This window comes from Ovis canadensis, chromosome 9 (assembly GCF_042477335.2).
Source record: "Ovis canadensis isolate MfBH-ARS-UI-01 breed Bighorn chromosome 9, ARS-UI_OviCan_v2, whole genome shotgun sequence".
Lineage (NCBI taxonomy): Eukaryota > Metazoa > Chordata > Mammalia > Artiodactyla > Bovidae > Ovis > Ovis canadensis.
The window spans coordinates 36484312-36506964 of NC_091253.1; the positions used below are offsets into that span (position 1 = coordinate 36484312).

The 22653-nt window shown below is 39.3% G+C and overlaps 1 pseudogene; it reads left to right on the forward strand.

The window, feature by feature from the left end:
- The first annotated feature begins 427 nt into the window (after positions 1 to 427).
- Positions 428 to 1118, forward strand: LOC138446066 (phosphatidylinositol N-acetylglucosaminyltransferase subunit P-like; annotated as a pseudogene).
- The last annotated feature ends 21535 nt before the right edge of the window (positions 1119 to 22653 follow it).

Sequence of the window (22653 nt, forward strand, 5' to 3'; positions counted from 1 at the left end):
ATTAAGAAGAACATGAAAGGGGATAGGAAGGGTAGGGATTTGCAATACAATTTGTTTGAAGCTTATTTGCATAGAGAAAAAAGAGATTTGCCTGTGAAGTCCCTGACACATGTAAAGCAGAATGCCACTCTTATTAAAATTGGGTGCTCTGATCTATAAATTAAAACAATGATACCATTTTTTAAATATGATTCAACACAGATTTTTTTTTTCTTTTAACAATAAGCCTCAGTGATGGTAAACTTAAAATCCGGGTTCACCTTACTTATGTAAATTAGAATAATACTGCACACTGACAGGAATGTAGCATTTAATGAAGTTAAAAAAAAATCCAAAGCTCCTTCAGTGAAAGAATTCAGACGCTAAAACATTAAAAATTGAGTTCTAGGAGCAAGGAGACCCAGGATTATCTCAAGTCACCGGGAAAATGGTGGAAAATTCATTGCCAGAAAGAACGATTTATGGCTTTGTTTTTTCCTTAAGCTCCCAATCTGGCTTCACACTGTATTTTGTGTGGGCTTTCATTCCTACATCTTGGATAAACTCCTTAGACTTAACCTATCAGCCTCAAAAGTATTGAGCTGTTGCACTGCTTGGGTACCTCCTCATTACTGTAGTCATCAGTTCCGTTCAGTTCAGTTCAGTCGCTCAGTTGTGTCTGACTCTTTGCGACCCCATGGACTGCAGCACACCAGGCTTCCCTGTCCATCACTAACTCCCAGAGTTCACTCATATTCCATGTCCACTGAGTCAGTGATGCTATCCAACCGTCTCATCCTCTGTCGTCCCCTTCTTCTCCCACCTTCAATCTTTCCCAGCATCAGGGTCTTTTCAAATGAGTCAATTCTTCTCAGGTGGCCAAAGTACTGGAGTTTCAGCTTCAGCTTCAGTCCTTCCAATGAATATTCAGGAATCGGTCACATGTTCTTAATTGGAATAAACATGATGAGTATCTCTCTCCACTTAGTTCCATTCAAACAATCACAGGTAACTAGGCCAAAAATCAACAACAGAAGGAATACCAAGAAGAGGCCATTCCAGCACTGAGAGACATTCCTATTAGTGAAGTAAACCAAATGTTCTTTCTTGCAGTCAAAGAACTTTATACCAAACACTGAATTGTATGTGGAGCAATATTAAGCATTTATTACAAAATTTTATAGTTTTACTATAAAAATAGTTCCTAATGGACAGAATAAATAAAATATTGCATCACCATATGGCAAAAAAAAAATCGAGTTCCACATAAAAGGGGCTTACAATTTGAAGACCACACTCTCCTATCCTGGAAAGCATTCTAGAACAAAATGCTTGTCTTCTTATACATGAACATGTGTGTCTATGTGTGAAAAGCATATTTGTGGCGAAACTAGATGGCAGAGCAAAAAGGAGTCATTTTAGAATGACCCAAAGAGGTATTCACTAGGAGTCCCAAGCAAAAGTACAAGCAATAGAGTGAGAAGGATACAGAACCAGAAAACCAGAACCTGGGGAAATGGGGGAGATGACAGAGGGCATCTCTGTCAGCTGACAGCAGTGTTTAATGATGGGCTTGGTAGATGGGCATGCCTGGGTTCCCACTCACACCACTTGCTGGTCATACTGACTAAGAAAAGCTATTTCATTGCCCAGAACCTTGGCTGTTTTATTGGTAGAATAGGGAAAACAATAACCACATTATGGAGTTATTGTGAGATTTAACTGAAATAATATAGGTAAGGTATCTTGCACAACTCCCCGCACTTAAGTGGTTAATAAATACAGACTAGTGCTTATTGGGGATGGGTTGGAGAGGTGGGGCAGGTGGGAAACAGATGCCTACAGGGCAAATGCAAACAAAATCCATTTTTTGAACTTCGCTTTCAGTGCCATCAGTTCATGTGGGACAATGTAGGCTGATAACCCTAAGATAAGAGGCCCAGAGAGCATACTTTGAAGTTGAAATAAAATTACTCACACAAACACAATTATTTATATAAATGTCTGCCACATGGTAAACATGCAACAATTCAGAGCCCTTATTTTTACTAAGAAACTATTTCTCACCTTATGTTTATAACTGACATTAATTAGCATGTTGGAAAATGGTTTTATTGTGAATATACAAGTTCCAAGAAGGAAAGTTAAAAAAAATAATAATAATAAACATGAAAAAATATCCAACAAAAAACATAAAGCAATGATGCCATTTTTTACATGGTGCAACATAATTTTATTTTTCCTTTTAATGATAAGCCCTAGTGATGCTAAGTGGTCAAATAACAAATAAACTTAATTATTTGTTATTTGAGTATACCTTACTATCGGGAAAACAGATAAAAATGACCCTTTAGAAAGACATTTAGCAATATGTATTAATAATAAGAGCCTTCAAGTGTTCAAAACCTTTACCTGTAATTCCATTTCTTAAGAACTTACCTATGGAAATAACTAAAAATACAGGGAAATCTATATAAATGTGACTCTGTGACATCCTTTCCAAATGTAAATAATGGAAAACAACCTAAACAGTGACCAGAGGAAGAATAGTTAATGTATTAGACAGCTATTAAAAATAATGCCAATAAAAAGCTTAAAATATATTAAAAGCTTATAACCTGTACTGTCATGTTAAGGATAAAAGCAGAATATAAAAGTGTTTAAGTAACAGGTTCACAGTATATAAAACAATGTACTAATAACTAAAAGAAAATACACTAATTTGATCATGATTGAGTATGTTAGCAATTTTTCTTCCTGTTTTTATATATTGCAATGTTTTTCCATAACAAAAATAATTTTTGTATAATAGTGATAAAATTCCAATGAGACTTCTCTTTAACATTCTAGCAGCAAGATTCTCTAGTATAGGAGTCAGAGAACTATAGTCCTTGGGTCAAATTCAATATGACACTTGCTTTTGTAAATAAAGTTTTATTAGCACACAGTTTCACTATTTAATTGATGTATAGTCTACAGCAAAGAATGCTCAAACTGCCACACAATTGCACTCATCTCACATGCTAGTAAATTAATGCTCAAAATTCTCCAAGCCAGGCTTCAGCAATATGTGAACCGCAAAATTCCAGATGTTCAAGCTGGTTTTAGAAAAGGCAGAGGAACCAGATATGAAATTGCCAACATCTGCTGGATCATCAAAAAAGCAAGAGAGTGCCAGAAAAACATCTATTTCTGCTTTATTGACTATGCCAAAGCCTTTGACTGTGTGGATCGCAATAAACTGGAAAATTCTGAAAGAGATGGGAATACCAGACCATCTGACCTGCCTCTTGAGAAACCTATATGCAGGTCAGGAAGCAACAGTTAGAACTGGACAATAACAAATAGTTCCAAATAGGAAAAGGAGTTCATCAAGGCTGTATATTGTCAACCTGCTTATTTAACTTATATGCAGAGTACATCATGAGACATGTTGGGCTGGAAAAAGCACAAGCTGGAATCAAGATTGCTGGGAGAAATATCAATAATCTCAGATATGCAGATGACACCACCCTTATGGCAGAAAGTGAAGAGGAACTAAAAAGCCTGTTGATGAAAGTAAAAGAGGAGAGTGAAAATGTTGGTTTAAAGCTCAACATTCAGAAAACTAAGATCATGACATCTAGTCCCATCACTTCATGGCAAACAGATGGGGAAACAGTGGAAACAGTGTCAGACTTTATTTTTTTGGGCTCCAAAATCACCGCAGATGGTGATTGCAGCCATGAAATTAAAAGACACTTACTCCTTGGAAGGAAAGTTATGACCAACCTAGATAGCATATTAAAAAGCAGAAGAGATATTACTTTGCCAGGAAAGGTCCATCTAGTCAAGGCAATGGTTTTTCCAGTGGTCATGTAAGGATGTGAGAGTTAGACTATAAAGAAAGCTGAGTGCAGATGAATTGATGCTTTTGAACTGTGGTGTTGGAGAAGACTCTTGAGAGTCCCTTGGACTGTAAGGAGGTCCAACCAGTCCATCCTAAAGGAGATCAGTCCTGGGTGTTCATTGGAAGGACTGATACTGAAGCTGAAGCTCCAGTACTTTGGCCGCCTCATGTGAAGAGCTGACTCATTGGAAAAGACCCTGATGCTGAGAGAGGTTGGGGGCAGGAGGAGAAGGGGACAGTAGAGGATGAGATGGCTGGATGGCATTACCGACTCAATGGACGTGAGTCTGAGTGAAGTCCGGGAGTTGGTGATGGACAGGGAGGCCTGGTGTGCTGCAATTCATGGGGTCACAAGGAGTCGGACACGACTGAGAGACTGAACTGATAGTTTACAGCAGCTTTTGAAGAGCTGAGTAGGTGCAATAGGGACTATACACCACACACAATACCAAATACTGTTTGAATTTGACAGGGGAGAATCGCCCACTTCTAATTTTAAACATTGCATCCAGAGGATCTGACATAGCCCTATATACATGTTTTGGATACTCAATGATCCCTTAGAGTTCTGAGTTAGTAATGATTTTGGAGCAATGGGAAAATCCCACTTAACAATTTGTTACACAGTCATTGACTGGCTTGATCATGGTTAGCTAGTGTGTTTTCTAAGAAGTCCAGTCCCACGAAATGCTCCACCTAGAATTCCCCTCATGCAAAATCACTGTGAACATAAAGGGCTTTGACAAGTCCTATAGTTTAGCTTTATTAGAGTGAGCACTACTGCTGTGGCTTACTTTATAGTGTACAAAATGTTTCCCTTTATGTATTTATCTCATCCATTCACCCATTTACCTATTCAACCATCCTACTATTACTGAGTACCTAGTCTACCCAAAGTTGGCATTTAAATGCATCTTTTGGAAATCATTCATTCTTCACAACAGCCCTATGGAGACAGATGCAGAAGAAAATTTATTATCTTTGTATAACCAATGAGGGACCTGAAGGTCAGAAATATTGATTACTTTTTCCAAGATTACACAGGTGTTAAGAAAGGAAGATTGGAAGAGGAGAAGAAGCTGGGACTTCATCAATATTGTGACATCTAGACTACTCAAGAATGTTTAGAGACAGAGAACACCCACAGGAAAGGAAAGTATGGGAACAAATCCTGGATTCCTACACAAATCAGGCATTTGGGTTGAATGTCAGGGTCGCATCAGATTTCCAAATAATTGCTTGTTGCTTTAACACAACTGAGCAAACATGGATGGAGTCTCACTTCAAAATTCTTCAGTTCTTCTTTTTTTTTTTAATTTGATCATGTGATTTTAAATAGACTGCCTGTGAGCAGTTGAAGCCTAGCTGTGTCAGAATATTCTGGATTCAGTGAGAACCTCTGTTGGAGCATCTGTTGGCCACAGGAGAATTCCAAAAACTCCCTGTATTTGGAAGTGTAAGTATTGGAACTTCACAGCATGGGTTGCATATGTCTGGAACTGGAAAATAAAGTTTCACATAGGACTAAATATAACTTCCTGCCAGGCAGGTAGGGACTGCTTGCCAAATTATGATGGTTGTTCAGATCCAAAAACGATGAAGAAGGCCAATGTTTTGACAACTGAAATTTCTTTCAGGATGGGTAAATCTGCCCTATTTCAGGGGAGATAAGAGTTGCAGGAACTGGTTAATTACCTCTCACCTCCAAACGTTCCAAACTTCAAATATAGCAAGTTCATCATTTACTTTAGCATAAATAGAATTTAAAGTAAGATAATGAAATTACATCTTAGGCTCATAACTGACTTTTCCATGAAAAGACAACTTGGAAAATCTAATTGGCAAGACACCTTAATAAGAGGTAAATAGGAGTAGTCAGAGGAAAGCTCAGTTTCCTCAAGCAACATGGACTGGATGCTGCCTCTTAGAACTTCTACTGTTCTTGTTTTCTGTCGGCTAGAAAAAGGTCTGTCTTTTCCTTGCTGTATTCCCAGCTCCTGGGAATGTGCCATGCCCTGCACATGAATTAAAAGACTCTTGAGTCATATCTGATGGAGCCCATGAATAGGTACATCCTATTTTTGAAAATAGAAACATAGTTGGTATGGCTAAGATGTTTTTGCATTCACAGGGTAAATGTGTAGCACTGGGGATGAAGTTAAAGGGTTCTGCCTTTCTTCAGAATTGCAGCTTAGATCTCCCTAGAATGAAAGTAGGCAAGGGTTCTCAGAGTTTGGCAAAGCTGAACCTTGGCAAAATTGGGAGGCATTCACTTTGTCTATATTTTTTAAGCAGGCCTTGTGTCTCCAGGTACCTAACTGTGGTACAATGTCCTTCTATAGCTCACAGACTGGGAAATGCATGACCTCACTGTTTACTGGAAAAATCCTGCTTCTCTTTCCTTTCAGTTTAGTTCAGTTCAGTAGCTCATTTGTGTCTGACTCTTTACGACCCCATGAAACACAGCACACCAGGGGTCCCTGTCCATCACCAACTCCCGGAGTTCACTCAGACTCATGTCCATCGAGTCAGTGATGCCATCCTGCCATCTCATCCTCTGTCATCCCCTTCTCCTCCTGCCCCCTATCCCTCCCAGCATCAGGGTCTTTTCCAATGAGTCAACTCTTCGCATGAGGTGGCCAAAGTATTGGAGTTTCAGCTTTAGCATCAGTCCTTCCAATGAACACCCAGGACTGACCTCCTTTAGGATGGACTGGTTGGATCTCCTTGAAGTCCAAGGGACTCTCAAGAGTCTTCTCCAACACCACAGTTCAAAAGCATCAATTCTTCAGCGCTCAGCTTTCTTCACAGTCCAACTCTCACATCCATACATGACCACTGGAAAAACCATAGCCTGACTAGACGGACCTTTGTTGGCAAAGTAATGTCTCTGCTTTTGAATATGCTATCTAGGTTGGTCATAACTTTTCTTCCAAGAAGTAAGCATCTTTTAAGTTCATGGCTGCAGTCACCATCTGCAGTGATTTTGGAGCTCTTTCCTTTAGAGCCCTGCTAACTCATAGTCTCAAGTTCAAGAATGACATGGACTGGAAGAGATAATCAACATGAAAGACAACAGTGTCAAGGTAACAAAATTAGGTAGACAAATAAGCTGAAACATAGTGCACGACATGGATGATAATGCTCCCCATTTTGATTTAAAAGGTTCATTATTTGATTTCAGTGTAGAAGACCAGGGTGGTGTGGATTATTTAAAAAAAAAAAATTAGAAGGGGGAGAGGTAAGGCAAGTATTCTACTGCAAGTTGAAGCTGGGCCAAGAAGAGTAAGGTAACCTAGTAGACACAGGTGGGGATGAGGAGAGGGGTGGCTCTGGAAAGAAATACTCGGGACATTCAAAGAAATTGAATAGCCATAATGTCACTCCACAGGAACATCACAAGGAAGCATGCTATGCTACTTCCTGTGTCTCTTAATATCACTAAGCCTCAAGGCCTCCACTTCTATAATGGAAAGAATAAACCCCACCATGCCTCATTTTCAGTGTTATCATGAAGATTAAATGACATATGCAATTATAAGTTATTCTGATATTAGTGTCATTTTTAACAGTAACAATAACAAACTCAAAGTTTGAAGAATACTGGGGCATTTTGAAGAGTACTGGAAGAATGAAGATGGAGACAAGCGTTCCAGTTTCATAAAAGAACTTGATAGTTCAGTCGCTCAGTTATGTCTGAATCTGCGACCCCATGAGCCGCAGCACGCCAGGCCTCCCTGTCCATCACCATCTCCCGGACTTCACTCAAACTCACGTCCATCAAATCAGTGATGCCATCCTGCCATCTCATCCTCTGTAGTCCCCTTCTCCTCCTGCCCCCAATCCCTCCCAGCATCAGAGTCTTTTCCAATGAGTCAACTCTTCACATGAGGTGGCCAAAGTACTGGAGTTTCAGATTCAGCATCAGTCCTTCCAATGAACACCCAGGACTGACCTCCTTTAGGATGGACTGGTTGGATCTCCTTGCAGTTCAAGGGACTCTCAAGAGTTTTCTCCAATACCACAGTTCAAAAGCATCAATTCTTCGGCACTCAGCCTTCTTCACAGTCCAACTCTCACATCCTTACATGACCACTGGAAAAACCATAGCCTTGACTAGACGGACCTTAGTCGGCAAAGTAATGTCTCTGCTTTTGAATATGCCATCTAGGTTGGTCATAACTTGGTAGAATATGTAAATTATAGATACAAATGTACATAATACAAGGTGAAAATGTACATCAAGCTAGACTCTGTTTTTTGAACTAGAGCTCTCATCCTTTAACAATAATCTTTAATAATAAAGTCCTGGTTGGCAATAGAAATTTGTGGCTATATGGTCATTCAATTTAATTTTTATTTGTTTTTACCATAAAGCATATACTTCTCTGAAATACTATAACAGGATAAAGAAAACCATAAGATCATGCTATACCAAAATATTCAAAGTTGCATTAATAAAGTCATATACTTACCTAGACAGTTTGTTAATTACATACCTAATAGCCTCTCATAAAATCAAGGCAGGAGAAAGAATATGTTTACATTCTCCTGTGGTAGGAGGTGTTTTGTAATTCCTTCCAGAAAATGCTTCCTCAAGTTAAGCCAGACTTTTTGCTTGGATGGGATTTCACCTGGAACCCAAGATACTTCAGATGAAACTACAGCTCATCAATTTTGTTTTCATCTGTTTGCTGCTGAACAGTTGACCTTCCAACAGCCATGATGCCTCTTGTCTTCAGGCCTTTCCATTACCAGACCCCTCCCACTTGGAATGTTCTCCTATCCTTTTGTCAGTTTATCTGTTTGAACTCCTTACCCCCAAAGAGAAACTATATGTACATATTTTGTAATCAATAAAAGTCTATGTATTTTAGGCATGGAGGATGTGAGCTAACTGGTTGTAGGTTCCTCTGCTGGTGGGCTGCCGTCTATGGGGTCGCACAGAGTCGGACACGACTGAAGTGACTTAGCAGCAGCAGCAGCAGCAGAACTTCTATAAAGCAGAACTTTCAGGGTCTTAAACAATGAAGGTACCACTTCCCAGTGGTGTGTGGGAGCCTGAGGAAACTGACTCACCATTTCCTGCATGTAAAATGGCATATTATTCCAGGGAGAGCCCCAAGAGACAATCTTAAGAGCACCTTTCAGCCAGAAGCTTAGAAGCACTTTCAGAGCATGAATACACATATTCTTATTCATAAAACACATACACATCTATTGGTCCTGATCATAAAATCTTTTCTTAAGCATTCCTCTGTACCCACATTGCTGATGCATTTTCTCAGTGGAGTCTAGCCTCCCATGTGGCCTCCGTTTCTGGGCTGTAACTCAGTAACTTTACCTTTCAGACTGCTTTGACTGCCTTCAGGAACAGCAATGTCTCTGTTCAAATCAGGAGAGCATAATGAAACATTGTCTGCTCTAGTATCAAACATGAGAGGTTTCCGCTAAACTAATTGGTAGGGAAAACATTTTGCCTTCATCAAGTGGCAGGGCCTGAAGTCAAGAAAAAGGGTAATGGGCTGGGGGAGGATGGGGAGGGCAGGCAGATCAACTGAACGGACAGGAAGAAAAATTTGCTAGAAGCTGAAAAACTTTAGTTTGGGGCTTAAATGAAGATAGTGTTTTGGTTATCTCTATGGTCTAGGAAGGAGAAGCAGATTAGGGCTGAAAAGATTTGAAGTCTAAACAAGATTCTTCCATTAACAAACTTGACTCAGTTTACACTTTGGCAAAATTATAATATTGTTGTGTACAGAGATTCTTAAACATATTCTGCATAAAGCTCAGCTGAAGCACTAAAACAGATATGAAAATGTAACAAACTTTTAATGCAGCTGTTTTCAACCAGGATGGAAGTAGAATAAAATTGAATTTGCGTCAATATATTTACTAAAACAAATGGCTCCTTCACTTCCCTTTGCCTTGGCATTATAATTATTTGAAAACTGTATGCCTATGTAAGCAGAAAACAGCAATAGCAGCAACAACAATGCAACCACAAGACATTTATCGAGTGTGTTCTATGTGTTTGGCACTCTGCTAAATCATTCACATACTTTACATTACTTAATTCTCATCACAGCCTTCTGGGCTGTGTGCTACCATCATTTCCCCTCCACAAATGAAAAAGCTGAGCAAATGAGGACGTGTGTTTAGCTAACTGTCCCAGTTATACAGCGTCACTCTGCACGCTTTGAAAATTGGGAGGAAAAGGATCACATTCTTCATTTGGGAATCCCATGCCAGAACAACTATTCCAAGAGTAAAACTCACTGTCAAACATTTCCCCTGACTCTCCTCAGCTTCTTCTGTCAATTAAAACCACTAAGAAGTTTCCTTTACTGCAACCTCTTCTCAAGAATAGGTCTGATTTTGGCTAGTTTCACTGTACAGATAATTTTAACAAGTGTTTTAAGAGATGCAATCACAGTTCACTGGACTAGAAGTTCACAGACTCAAACTTGGCAACCCTCCTCTACAGACTATGCAAGCTTCAGTGGGTCACTTAATCTCCCCAAGCCTTGGGGATTTCCTTTTCTGTAATATAATGGGGCTCAGCTGGATATAAGCTTTCCCCCTACAATTAACATAACCTGTTGGCAGGTTTGTCTCCTTGATCTAGATGTTAGGAACTATTCTGGCCTTGTTAAAGAGGTAGTGAGATGGAGCTGGGGGTAACAAAGAAGTTAATACACATCTTCATCATCTTACAAAGTCAAGGTTTTCACATCTGCTTATGGGTCAGGAGATCATAATAAAGCAATCAAATACGAATGACAGGAAGATTCAGTCAAAGAATAAAATACAGAGGAACAATGTGATTTTAGTACATAGTCATCAAATCTCTATCATTTTCAAATTCATCTGTGAATCAAAGATAACTGCAGTACCTACCTCTTTGAGATTTTTCAAAGTAAGATAATATACCTAAGCTACCTAAGCTATGAAAATATGATGGGCAAAATAAAAATAATATGTCTGTGAAATCAGTCACACCCTCTTCCTCCAAGTTCTCTGAACCAATTATGTGAAAGAGACAATAGACCATTGCTAGTGAATCTGGACGGAGAAGGCAGTGGCAACCCACTCCAGTGTTCTTGCCTGGAGAATTCCCGGGACGGGGCAGCCTAGTGGGCTGCCGTCTCTGGGGTCGCACAGAGTCGGACACGACTGAAGCGACTTAGCAGCAGCCACAGCAGCAGTGACTCTGGAATGAAAACTCTGGTTAAGCACCAAGCCCAAACAGGTTCCCAGGCATGTCTCCCAGCTTTGGATGAATTCAAGATGGGCAAAGCCACCGATGAACAGCTGGCTTGTCTTACCATGGGAAGAAACTCACAATGTGCCATCGAGGAGAATTTGTGCACCTGAAGAGCTATCTGGATTAGAAAATAGAAGTGTTACCTGTGCTCAGAGCTTCTTTAACAATCTCTTCAATGACAATCTGATTATACATTCTGCATTTCTTGGAGAAGAATAAGTAGGTGGGGAAGAGAAAAAACAAAGCAAAACTAGAATTTTAGAATGTTCCTAATATTACTGGAAACAGATAAATGGAATACTTAACAAACAGTAGAACTCACCTCACTGAATGGGTCCTGACATTTTATGTACAGTACAGGGGAAGTTCTTTTAACTGACTTCCTAACTGACCTCCAGTATCACTCCTCACTCTCTAAGCCATTCTAACCCATCTGTAATAATCTAATACTGGTTTCCAGTAGGCCAATTTCAGGCAATCCCTTATACTTCTCTTATTAGCAGTTAAGTTTTACATGTGTCCAGAACCAGCTGTATTGACTTTCTCGTGGAATTAATTAATTAATAAAAAGCTATATAAACATATCAGATAAGATTTTTTAAAGAGGAAAAGGGTTTTCTTCTATAAAAAATGAGGGAATATATTGAAGAGGTGATTACAGTCAGCTTTGCCAAAGTGCATGTGCCGCACTGGGAAGAGATCAGGGAAAACTTAGCGTTCCAGGGGAGCTTGCCTTCAGATCGCTGTTCGTGCTCTTGACATTCTCCTCCCCACTCCACTGGAGCACAGATAGAAATCCTGTATACGTACTAATGGATTATGCGTGTAGCTTATGAAAGAGAGGTGACAAAGAAGTCTGATTTTATGGATTCTTACCTGAATGCAAAGCCTTAGCTCTTCATTGAAAGGCTGGTGAAAGTAATGTTGACCAAATGTTTGAAGTGTCAGGCACTTTGATGGTCACAAGAGTTAAAGAGGTGAATCATATATTCTCCCTTTCCTCAAGGAGTGTTTGAGTGACCTGGGGAAAGACAGGCATAAGGGACAGGCAGACACACAGAACAGAAGGTACCTGTCCCCTTGGGCACAACTCCCAGTTTGGACTGAATGTGATTACGCTCCCATTCTTGCCCCTTGCTGTGTATCCAGCCCCTCCTCTAAGCTAGCATTTCTCAGGCTCTCACAGGAGAGATTGTGCCTTTTGGGAGCTGGCTGAGGAGAGCATCAGCCACTCGAGAGCTCTCAGCTTTCACAAGGCCAACAGTGCCATCCTCCATCAGTGAGCTCTACAGGGGTCCACACAGCAGAAATGTGCTTTATATTTTCACCATCGTAAGTTCTCCTTCACCTTTTAAGGAAATGAAGTGGCAAAAAAGAGGACCAGAACTTGCTCAGGCTTATCGATTAAATCTTGGGCAAAAGGAAAAACTCTCATACATGTTTGCTGTTTATTTATAAGCAAACAAATGGAAAGATCCTGAATAGGACCACAAAATCAGTCTACACTGCTTCTGACTTAACAAATCTTAGAGAGAACTTCACTAAAATACTCTAAGCACTTTAGAATATTATCCACTTATAAATTGCAGCAATATTTTCTTAGATCAGGCTCCCAAGTCAAAAGTAATAAAAGCAAAATTAAACAAATGGGAGTTAATCAGACTTAAAAGTTTTTTCACAGCAAACAGAAACCATCAACAAAACAAAAAGACAGTGTACTGAATGGGAGAAAATATTTGCAAATGATGTGATGAACAAGGGATTAATTTCCAAGATATACAAATAGTTTAATAGCTCAATATTAAAAAAAAAAAAACAATGAAAACAATGAGCAGAATTCTTCCATTTCACCAAAGAAGACATACAGATGATCAACAGGCACATGAAAAGATGGTCAACATCACTAAATTATTAGAGAATTGTAAACCAAAACTGCAGTGAGGTATCACCTCATATCAGCCAGAATAGACATCATCAGTCTACAAATAATAAATACTGGAGAGGGGGCGGAGAAAAGAGAACCTTCCGACACTGTTGGTGTGAATGTAAATTGGTGCAACCACTATGAGAAACAGTATGGAGCTTCCTCACCGGGGCTTCCCAGGTGACTTAGTGGCAAAGAATCTGCCTGCCAATGCAGGAGCCACAGGAAATGCAGGTTCGATCCCTGGGTTGGGAAGATTCCCTGGAGGAGGCAATGACAACCCGCTCCAGTATTCTTGTCTGGGGAATCATCCCATGGAGAGAGGAGCCAGGCAGGCTACAGTCCATGAAGTCACAAAGAATAGGACATGACTGAGCATGCACCCTATAAAACTAAAAATAGAGCTACAATACAATAGAGCTGAAACTAGAGCTACATAATACCCCTCCTGTGTATATGTCTGGGAAACCTTAAAACTCTAATTTTAAAAGATACATGTATCCCATTGTTAATAGTAGGACTATTTATGATAGCCAAGATATGGAAACAACCCAAGTGCCCATTAACAAATGATTGGCTTAATATCTGATATATATATACAACGAAATATTGCTGCTGTTGTTTAATCACGAAGCCATGTCTGACTCTTTTGCGAATCCATGGACTATAGACCACCAGGCTACTCTCTCCATGGGATTTTCCAGGTTAGAATACAGGAGTGGGTTGCCATTGCCTCCTCCAGGGGATCTTCCCACCTGAAGGATAGAACCCGTGTCTGCTACATTACTGAGTGGATTATTTACCCCTGAGCCACCAGGGAAGTCCCAGTAAAGTATTACTCAGCCATAAAAAATAATGAAATATTGCCACTTGCAGCAACTTTGATGGACCTAGAAAATATTATACTTCATGAAGTAAGTCAGACAAAGAAAGTGAAAGTCACTCAGTCGTGTCCGACTCTTTGTGACCCCATGGACTGTATAGTCCCTGGAATTCTCCAGGCAGAATACTGGAGTGGGTAGCCTATCCCTTCTCCAGTGGACCTTCCCAACCCAGGAATCGAACTGGGGTCTCCTGCATTGCAGGCAGATTCTTTACCAACTCAGCTATGAGGGAAGCCCTGACAGACAGAGAAAGACAAATACTATATCACCTATATGTGGAATCTAAAACATGAATGAATCTTTATACAAAGCATCTCATGAACATGATTACCAAAGAGGAGAGGGAGGAGGTGAGGGACAAATTAAGAGTATGGGATTAACAGATGCAAACTACCATACATAAAATAGATAAGCAACAAGGACTTACTATATAGTACAGGAAATTATACTCAATATCTTATAATAACATATAATGGAAAATAATCTGGAATATATATATATATATATATATATATATATATATATATAATTGAATCATTTAGCTATACACCTGAAACTAACATGATATTATAAATCAACTCTTGTTGTTTAGTTGCTAAGCCATGTCTGACTCTTTTGCAACCCCATGGACTGCAGTCCATGAGGGTCCTCTGTCCGTGAGATTTACCAGGCAAGAATACTGAAGTGGGTTGCCGTTTCCTTCTCCAAGGGATCTTCCTGACCCAGGGGTCAGGAAGGACCCATGTTTCCTGCATCTCCTGCACTGGCAGGCGAATTCTTTATCACTGAGCCACCTGGGAAGTCTGGAATGAAAAAAGATGTTGCTCTTTATCAACTAAAAAGATCATAGTAAGTTGTTAAGTGTGAAAAGGTCAGATTACAAAGCAGACTGTGCAGTGTGATCCTAAACAAATACATATGCATGAGTGGATTAACAATGATTACTTTTAAAGGATAAATTACTGACCATTGTGTTTCTTTTCACCTTCTGTACAGACAGACTTTTTCACACTAAGTAAGCAATATCTTTATAATCAGAAGAAGCAATAAACCATTATTGTTTTGAAAATAAAATACCTTAATCACTTCTAAATATGTACTAAAAAAGAATAATGGTATACAAATAATAAAAAGTTTAATATCAAAAGCAAAAAAATGAGCATCATTTCTCTTTATATAACATTATAACATAATTTCATATAACTCACATTTTAATAGTATTAAGTATATAATAATGATGACATAGAGAGAAATGCCTACCTCAGTGAAAAATAATGCAATATCTATAGCATATTACTTCAAATTACCTAATGCTGCTTCTATGAAAGCTATTTCACAATGCTGAGTATTATAAGTAACTGAGAGCAAGGTAGTGATTCTGGTCCACAGACAGGCATTTGTCCATTATGTCCAACAAAAGTCAATTTCTCTGGCCCATTGTAGAAGAAACTGATTTTTCCTCCATTTACAGATTCTTTTTAACATTCCTGATCTACAAATGTGTCTGCCCTCTGGAATCTCCTTTGAACTGGTTTTTAATCCCCCACTAATTCCCTCATTAATGAGTTAAATGACATCTTTAACATAGATTTACTTTTATATCTGCGTGTCATGATTTTACCACTTTTTAAAAATTATCTTTTAACAATTATCATAATGTTAGCTAATATTTACTAAGAACTTTCCATGTGTCTAGCTCAATTCTGAGTTAGTCATATGACTTACTTCATTTTGTCTTCACCATCTCTGTGAACAGCTGATGCCAACTCCACTTTTCATATGAGCACCCAGTGTCTCCTAAAAGGTAATGAATTTGTCCAGGAAGTAAGAATACATGGTAAAGCAGAATCCAAATTATAGCTGAGTCCAGATATGTGCTTAAGCATATAATACCATTCCAATTTTTCCAGATGAGAAAACTGAATCTCAGCAAGGTTAAAATGCCTCTTGCTTTTCCACTTATTCAACAAATATTCTGAACACCTACTATGAGACAGACTCTGAACTAGTTTTGGTAGCACAGAAATCATAAAGGTAAGGAGACAAAACCCTTGCTTTTCATGTAGCCTAGAAGCTTGTGCTAATTGACTCAAGTCCAGTGCTGGTATAGCTAGATAACCTCTGTCTTTATTTATTTATTTTTTTAACTTCTTTTTTAAAAAATTTATTTATTTTAATTGGAGGCTAATTACTTTACAATATTGTAGTGGTTTTTGCCATACATTGACATGAATCAGCCAGGAGTGTACATGTGTTCCTCATCTTGAACCCCTTCCCACCTCGCTCCCCATCCTATCTGTCTTTAAAAAGGTTATATTCTTCCAGCTTCCTCTGTACTCACTTCCAGGCAACTGGGACCATTCAGGGGACTGGAACTTCTAGTAAAAGCACCTTGATGTCATCTTGTATCCTCATATCACTTGGAGAAGAATGTATTCAAATAAACCCAGAAAAGGAGACAATTAATGAATTCTTAGTAAGTCCCTAAGAGAAGCTTCCAATCTGACTTCCCATTGAAAATGCCGTGTCTTTTGTTTGAAATGCCCTTTCTCCCCTACCTAGTGGATCCCTGCCTAGTGAAGCCCTGCTCCATCTGACCCTTCTAACTCTGTTCAGTCTTCAGAGTCTTTCAGACGTCTTCTCAGACTTTCCCTTCTCCTCCCAAGTTTATGGCCTCGCTTCTCTTTTCGCTTCAGCATCCCCCGGCTTTTGGATGTTTCCATGTTGCATGTATCTTGTGTCATCACTTTTCTTTATGTCTGTTTCCTTCATAAAGGTATGAACCCCCCACAGAGAAGCACCGCAGCTTATTTATCTTCATTTCCTCAGCACCTGGCGTGTTAGAAGCTAGCAGTGGGGTGAATCAGTGATGTGCTGGTAAACAATTATTTCCATACAATTTATGAAAAACAACTCTTACTTCTTCCAGTGTACAGAGTTCTCTTGTCTCCACATCTTTATATTTACTGACACTATCTCCAAACCCCGTTCTCCCTCACTTCCTAAGGATTTCTTTTAAGATATCAGTTCTTCCCAAAGCACACTTTAACCTTGAATTGAATGCCCCTTCTTTGTTATCTTCTATCTCCTTAAATTTCCCCCTTATTACATGTTCACACCGCTATATTTAAAATGGATAACCAACTAGGGCAGGGGATTCTGCTTAATAATCTGCATTAACCTAAATGGGAAAAGAATTTGAAAAATAACATATGTATGTGCATAACTGAATCACTTTGCTGAACACCTGAACTAACACATTTTTAATCAACCATACTCCAGTATAAAATAAAACTTTAAAATAAACTATTAAATCATTTTTCATCCTGGAGTATATTTGCCTATTTTTATATCTGAATATATGCATATTCATTGGCAAAATCCATGAGGGCAGGAACTATATCTATTTATTTCACATCTATATATTCATATCCTAAACTAAGTACATATACTCATATGCTTATTTACATATAGGTAAATATATGTCAAATGAGGGAAAAAGCTCATTCGTTCATGTTTGCAGCTGTCCAGAAGAATTATTCTTAGGGTACAGTGTGATGGAATAGAAAGACCCACTTTGGAGCTAGAAACATAGATTCTATTCTTGGTATGTTCATTCATCAGCTGTGTGACTTTGAAGAAATCACATCAGTGTGTTTTACCTTAATTTCCTTAAGAGTAAAATGAGAATAAAATCTCTATTTTGCTCTATTGTTGTGAGGACTAAATGAGATACTGTGCGCTGAGAGTCTGATGCTAAGTAGCCATTTCCTTCCCTTTCTATTTGTGGCCAGTGCTAAATTATAAAGACAGCATTTGGGCACATAACAGGATATCCTACATGAGTTGGAATGGCTTCCCAGAGTAATAGACGGTGTTGCCAACAATAGTGAAGAGAATGAGAGGAAGTCGGCACATAAACGAACCTTCTCAAGGTTTCGCCCTTAAGGGTTCAATGTAAGGTTCAAAGGATGACTCTGAACATTAAACAGCATCGTGGAAAACCCAACAATGTTCGCAGCTGTGGCAATTAACCAAAACACATTCCTGCAGGCAAGGGGGCCCAGAAGAAAGACAGGAGACCTGGAGTCAGCACTGAGTGAAAGGTTAACACTGAGACATGGTATGCAAAGCATGTGCCAATGACAATATCAGATCCACCTCTTCCTGCACTACCCCTGCCCTGGAACAGGGACCATGAAGGGGTGGCGTAAGCTTCCTGCATGGCATTGTCACTGGTGCTCTTTCCTCCAGGGTTGTTTTAAGGCTTCCAAGTTTCTATCAAGTAGTTCCTGCTATAGCACCCTTGAAATAGAACCATATGTTGTAACTACAAGTTAAGTGGCAAGCAAAACTTCTCCAGACAAATATTAGAATCAGGACCAAAATGAAGGATGCATATAATGCAATGTTTTCTGGGCTGCTAAAAGCCCACCTTATATTTCCTGGTAGTCATCTGATCTTTCAGTTGTGTTGTTTTAAGGAAGACCCACTTTCATTCCATTGGCATGTGGTCAACTAAGTGAAACACTGAATTCATGCTGAAGAAGTCTACCTGCCTTTTCTAGTGACAAAAGATTAGAGACTTAAACTTCTTGCATTCAGGAAATAAGCCTGTTCCTAGAGACGTGCAATCCTACTTTTCAAATTTTATCCTTTCTGTGGCTGTTATCATAATAAACACAGCAAAGTGGAAATTCAGGCAACCGGAAAGTGGTAAAAGAGAAGTAGCATGGTACTGCCTTAGCAAGAGTGCTCCACTGGGAATGCAGAGATTTGGATGCTTTTTGTACCTGACTGTTCTGTTAACTTCGTGGTGAGCTTGGCAAAGATAATGACAAATATTCAGAGTCTACTTCACTCTTGGTCCAATGCCAGATCCCCTCATTATATAGCTTCTATTTTAATCTCTGGTCAACACTAATTATAAAAGCCATTGCAGATATGAAGAAACTGAGTTTCAAATTGGTTGATTACTACGTCTAAGGTCAAAACTAGTAGATTAGATTTTGAACCCAATTCCATGTCCTTTCTACTAGTTCAGTTCAGTCACTCAGTCATGTCTGACTCTTTGCGACCCCATGGACTGCAGCACACCAGGCCTCCCTGTCCATCACCAACTCCTGGAGTTTCCTCAAAATCATGTCCATTAAGTCAGTGATATCATCCAACCATCTCATCCTCTGTCGTCCCCATCTCCTCCTACCTTCAATCTTTCCCAGTATCAGGGTCTTTTCAAATGAGTCAGTTCTTCACATCAGGTGGCCAAAGCATTGGAGTTTCAGCTTCAGCATCAGTCCTTCCAATGAATATTCAGGACTGATTTTCTTCAGGATGGACTGGTTGGATCTCCTTGAGTCCAAGGGACTCTCAGGAGTCTTCTCCAACACCACAGTTCAAAAGCATCAGTTCTTCAGTGCTCAGCTTTCTTTATAGTCCAACTCTCACATCCATATATAACTACTGGAAAAACCATAGCCTTGACTAGATGGACCTTTGTTGGCACAGTAATGTCTCTGCTTTGTAATATGCTGTCTAGGTTGGTCATAACTTTTCTTCCTAGGAGCAAGTGTCTTTTAATTTCATGGCTGCAATCACCATCTGCAGTGATTTTGGAGCCCCCCAAAATAAAGTCTGACACTGTTTTCACTGTTTCCCCATCTATTTTCCATGAAGTGATGGGACCAGATGCCATGATCTTAGTTTTCTGAATGTTGAATTTTAAGCCAACTTTTTCACTCTGCTCTCTCACTGTCATCAAGAGGCTCTACTGGGTTGGCTGAAAGTTTGTTTGGGATTTTCTGTAACATCTTACAAAAACCTGAATGACCCAACATACCATGCTGCCTTACAAATACTTTATTGCACTTCTCCTTTTAAACATTAATGGCCAGGTTATGGTTAGCCTCAAGTAAAACCATTCCCATTGGATGGGCATGGATGAGATAATGGAAGGGCAGACACTGCACAGTTTTACCTGCTGGATGCCTTCACATGCATTTTCTCGTTTGACTTTGGAAAAATCAGTTGCCTGGTCTGGACATTGTTTTATGCTTTTGTGAAATATGGAATTTAATTTTTTATATTCCTTTCAACTCCCACATTCTAAAATGAAAAGTTACTGGTCCAGGGATATATTTCACATGTGCTTACACACCTAGGTTTAGTGTTTACCTCCGTTAGTTTTAAGGGGGATTGAAGTCCTTCTCCTGACTGGCCTTTGCTGCTGTTCATCTTGTTTTCACCATCCTTTCTTCATCCCACCTCTCCTAACTGGGAGAAGGGATTCTGACATCTGACTTCTCTTGTTACTTTATCCATATCTCACTTTTGGTGCTTACCACCCTCTGCTTCCTGTGGTGGTTATGGTGGGTTTATCTTATCTCCCCTAGAACCTTGTAAGTGAGCTTCCTCTATTTCCTTGCAAAGGCCGGTATTCCCTAGGACAGCTAGCCCACTGTCAGCCCAGGGGGTATGGTATTGATATGCTCTATTTTTGTTGAAATAGAAATCTGAAGTATCAGAAGATTTCAAATTTAAACTCAAGTTCCACAGACACTATTTTGACAATAATCCAAGTTGTTAGTTAGCAGAGAGTTTGGATGACAAATAATGGGTCTGTGTTGTTTTACAGCAAGACTTTTCTTATTATCTGGTTTGAACAATTCCATTTTTAAAATTAATTACCACTCTATCATGGTTCAGTGCTTTTGTAAAGTGTAATGGAATGAATTACTGGAAAAATTGAATTAAAAAGATAGGAAAATATGGATTCAAAATGTGTATTACTAGGTTCAACAAAAGCAAAACCCCTCTGTCAAATTGCTATAAATTTTAGAAACATTTACTCTCAATGTCAATGCTTATCTCATGGACTAGCAATAAATGGCTACTATGACACCAAACCTGCACCTGCATGCTTTGGAGACACTGACTGTTTTATCGTTTATACAGCAGTTTTAGAATCCTAGTAGAAGCTGGTGAGAATCTTAGCAGTCAAATGAGAGGAAACCGCTAGAGGCCAGAGGTACATCTTCAGGCTTTTCTTCCGGTCTTTGAAAAGGAAGACCAAGATAAAGTTTGAAAAGTCAAAGTATCCTGGAAAATAGGATCAGAAATCATTTTCGATAGCATCCAGCTCTTGGTGGGGCAAGTGTTTAACTGTCAATGTCTGTTCCGTATTCTTAATTTAGGAAAGAACATTTGTTGTCTATTCATGTGCATGCTCAGTTGCTTCAGTCGTGTCTGACTCTTTCAGACCCTAAGGACTATAGCCCACAAGGTTCCTCTAGGCCTTGGGATCCTCTAGGCAAGAATACTGGAGTGGGTTGCCATGCCCTCCTCCAGGGCATCTTCCCAACCAAGGGATTGAACTCACATCTCCTGCATTGTAGGCAGATTCTTTACTGTTGAGCCACTAGGGAAGCCCTTATTATCTACTTAGGTGAAGGCAATGGTAACCTACTCCAGTACTCTTGCCTGGAGGATTCCATGGATCGAGGAGCCTGGTGGGCTGCAGTCCATGGGGTCTCTAAGAGTCAGACACGACTGAGCGACTTCACTTTCGCTTTTCACTTTCATGTATTGGAGAAGGAAATGGCAACCCACTCCAGTGTTCTTGCCTGGAGAATCTCAGGGATGGTAGCTGCCGTTTATGGGGTCGCAAAGAGTCGGACACGACTGAAGTGACTTAGCAGCAGCAGCAGCAGCAGCAGCAGCAGCAGCAGCAGCAAATGTATCCTGCACTGCCATCTCATCTGTAAACTTTCCTCTGTTACTAACTTATTTGTATTTCTATTTTTCTAACTCTTCAAGGTACATTGACAAACATTTTGTTTAATTCTTCCCAAACCCAAGGAGACAGTGATGAGTACTGTCCTTATCCTGCAGGTGAGAAATCTGGCCCCAAGATGTTAAATGACGTTCCCTGGTCACTCACTTATTAGGTGGTTGAACTGAAATTCGTACTCAAACCTGAATCTAAAGCTGAGTCTAAAGTCTGAGTCTAAAGCTCCTTCTCTGTTAACAAACTTCATTGCCTTTCTTGTACATTCTGTGTTATTAATACTTACAAAATCTAAATATACAGGAAGCTGTAAGGAATTATGCTTTTTTTCAGTAAGCAGAAAAAAATAAATCTCCCCACAAATCCCTGGGATAAAAATCATAGACATAAATATGCCTTGTGAATGTTACATGGTCATACAACCACTGTATTTATCTTATGATTTTAACCTCCACAGAGTCTAATCAGATATGTAACTATCATAAATGCATTCTTAATAATTAAGCTATAAGTGCTACTCTTGCAATCTCTGATTTATAGGATCAAATCATTATTAATGAATAGTTGAATATTTGATGTGATTGTCTAAAACAATTGCAAAACAAACCCATTCATTATAATGATTCAGTTGGTGCATATTAAAGAAACATCTACAACAGCATTTTAACTTTCTTGAAATTAACCATGTTGTCGTAATATACTGCAGGAAATATCCATCAAGAGATAAGAGATAGTTTTATGAGCTACTCATGTAGCAAATCATGACTGATTTGCTCTCTTTCTCACCCATATACGTTTTCAAAGAATGGGGCAAAAGTGTTTCACATAAATCTTCAGTTCAGTTCAGTCGCTCAGTTGTGTCCGACTCTTTGCAACCCCATGAATCGCAGCATACCAGGCCTCCCTGTCCATCACCAGCTCCCG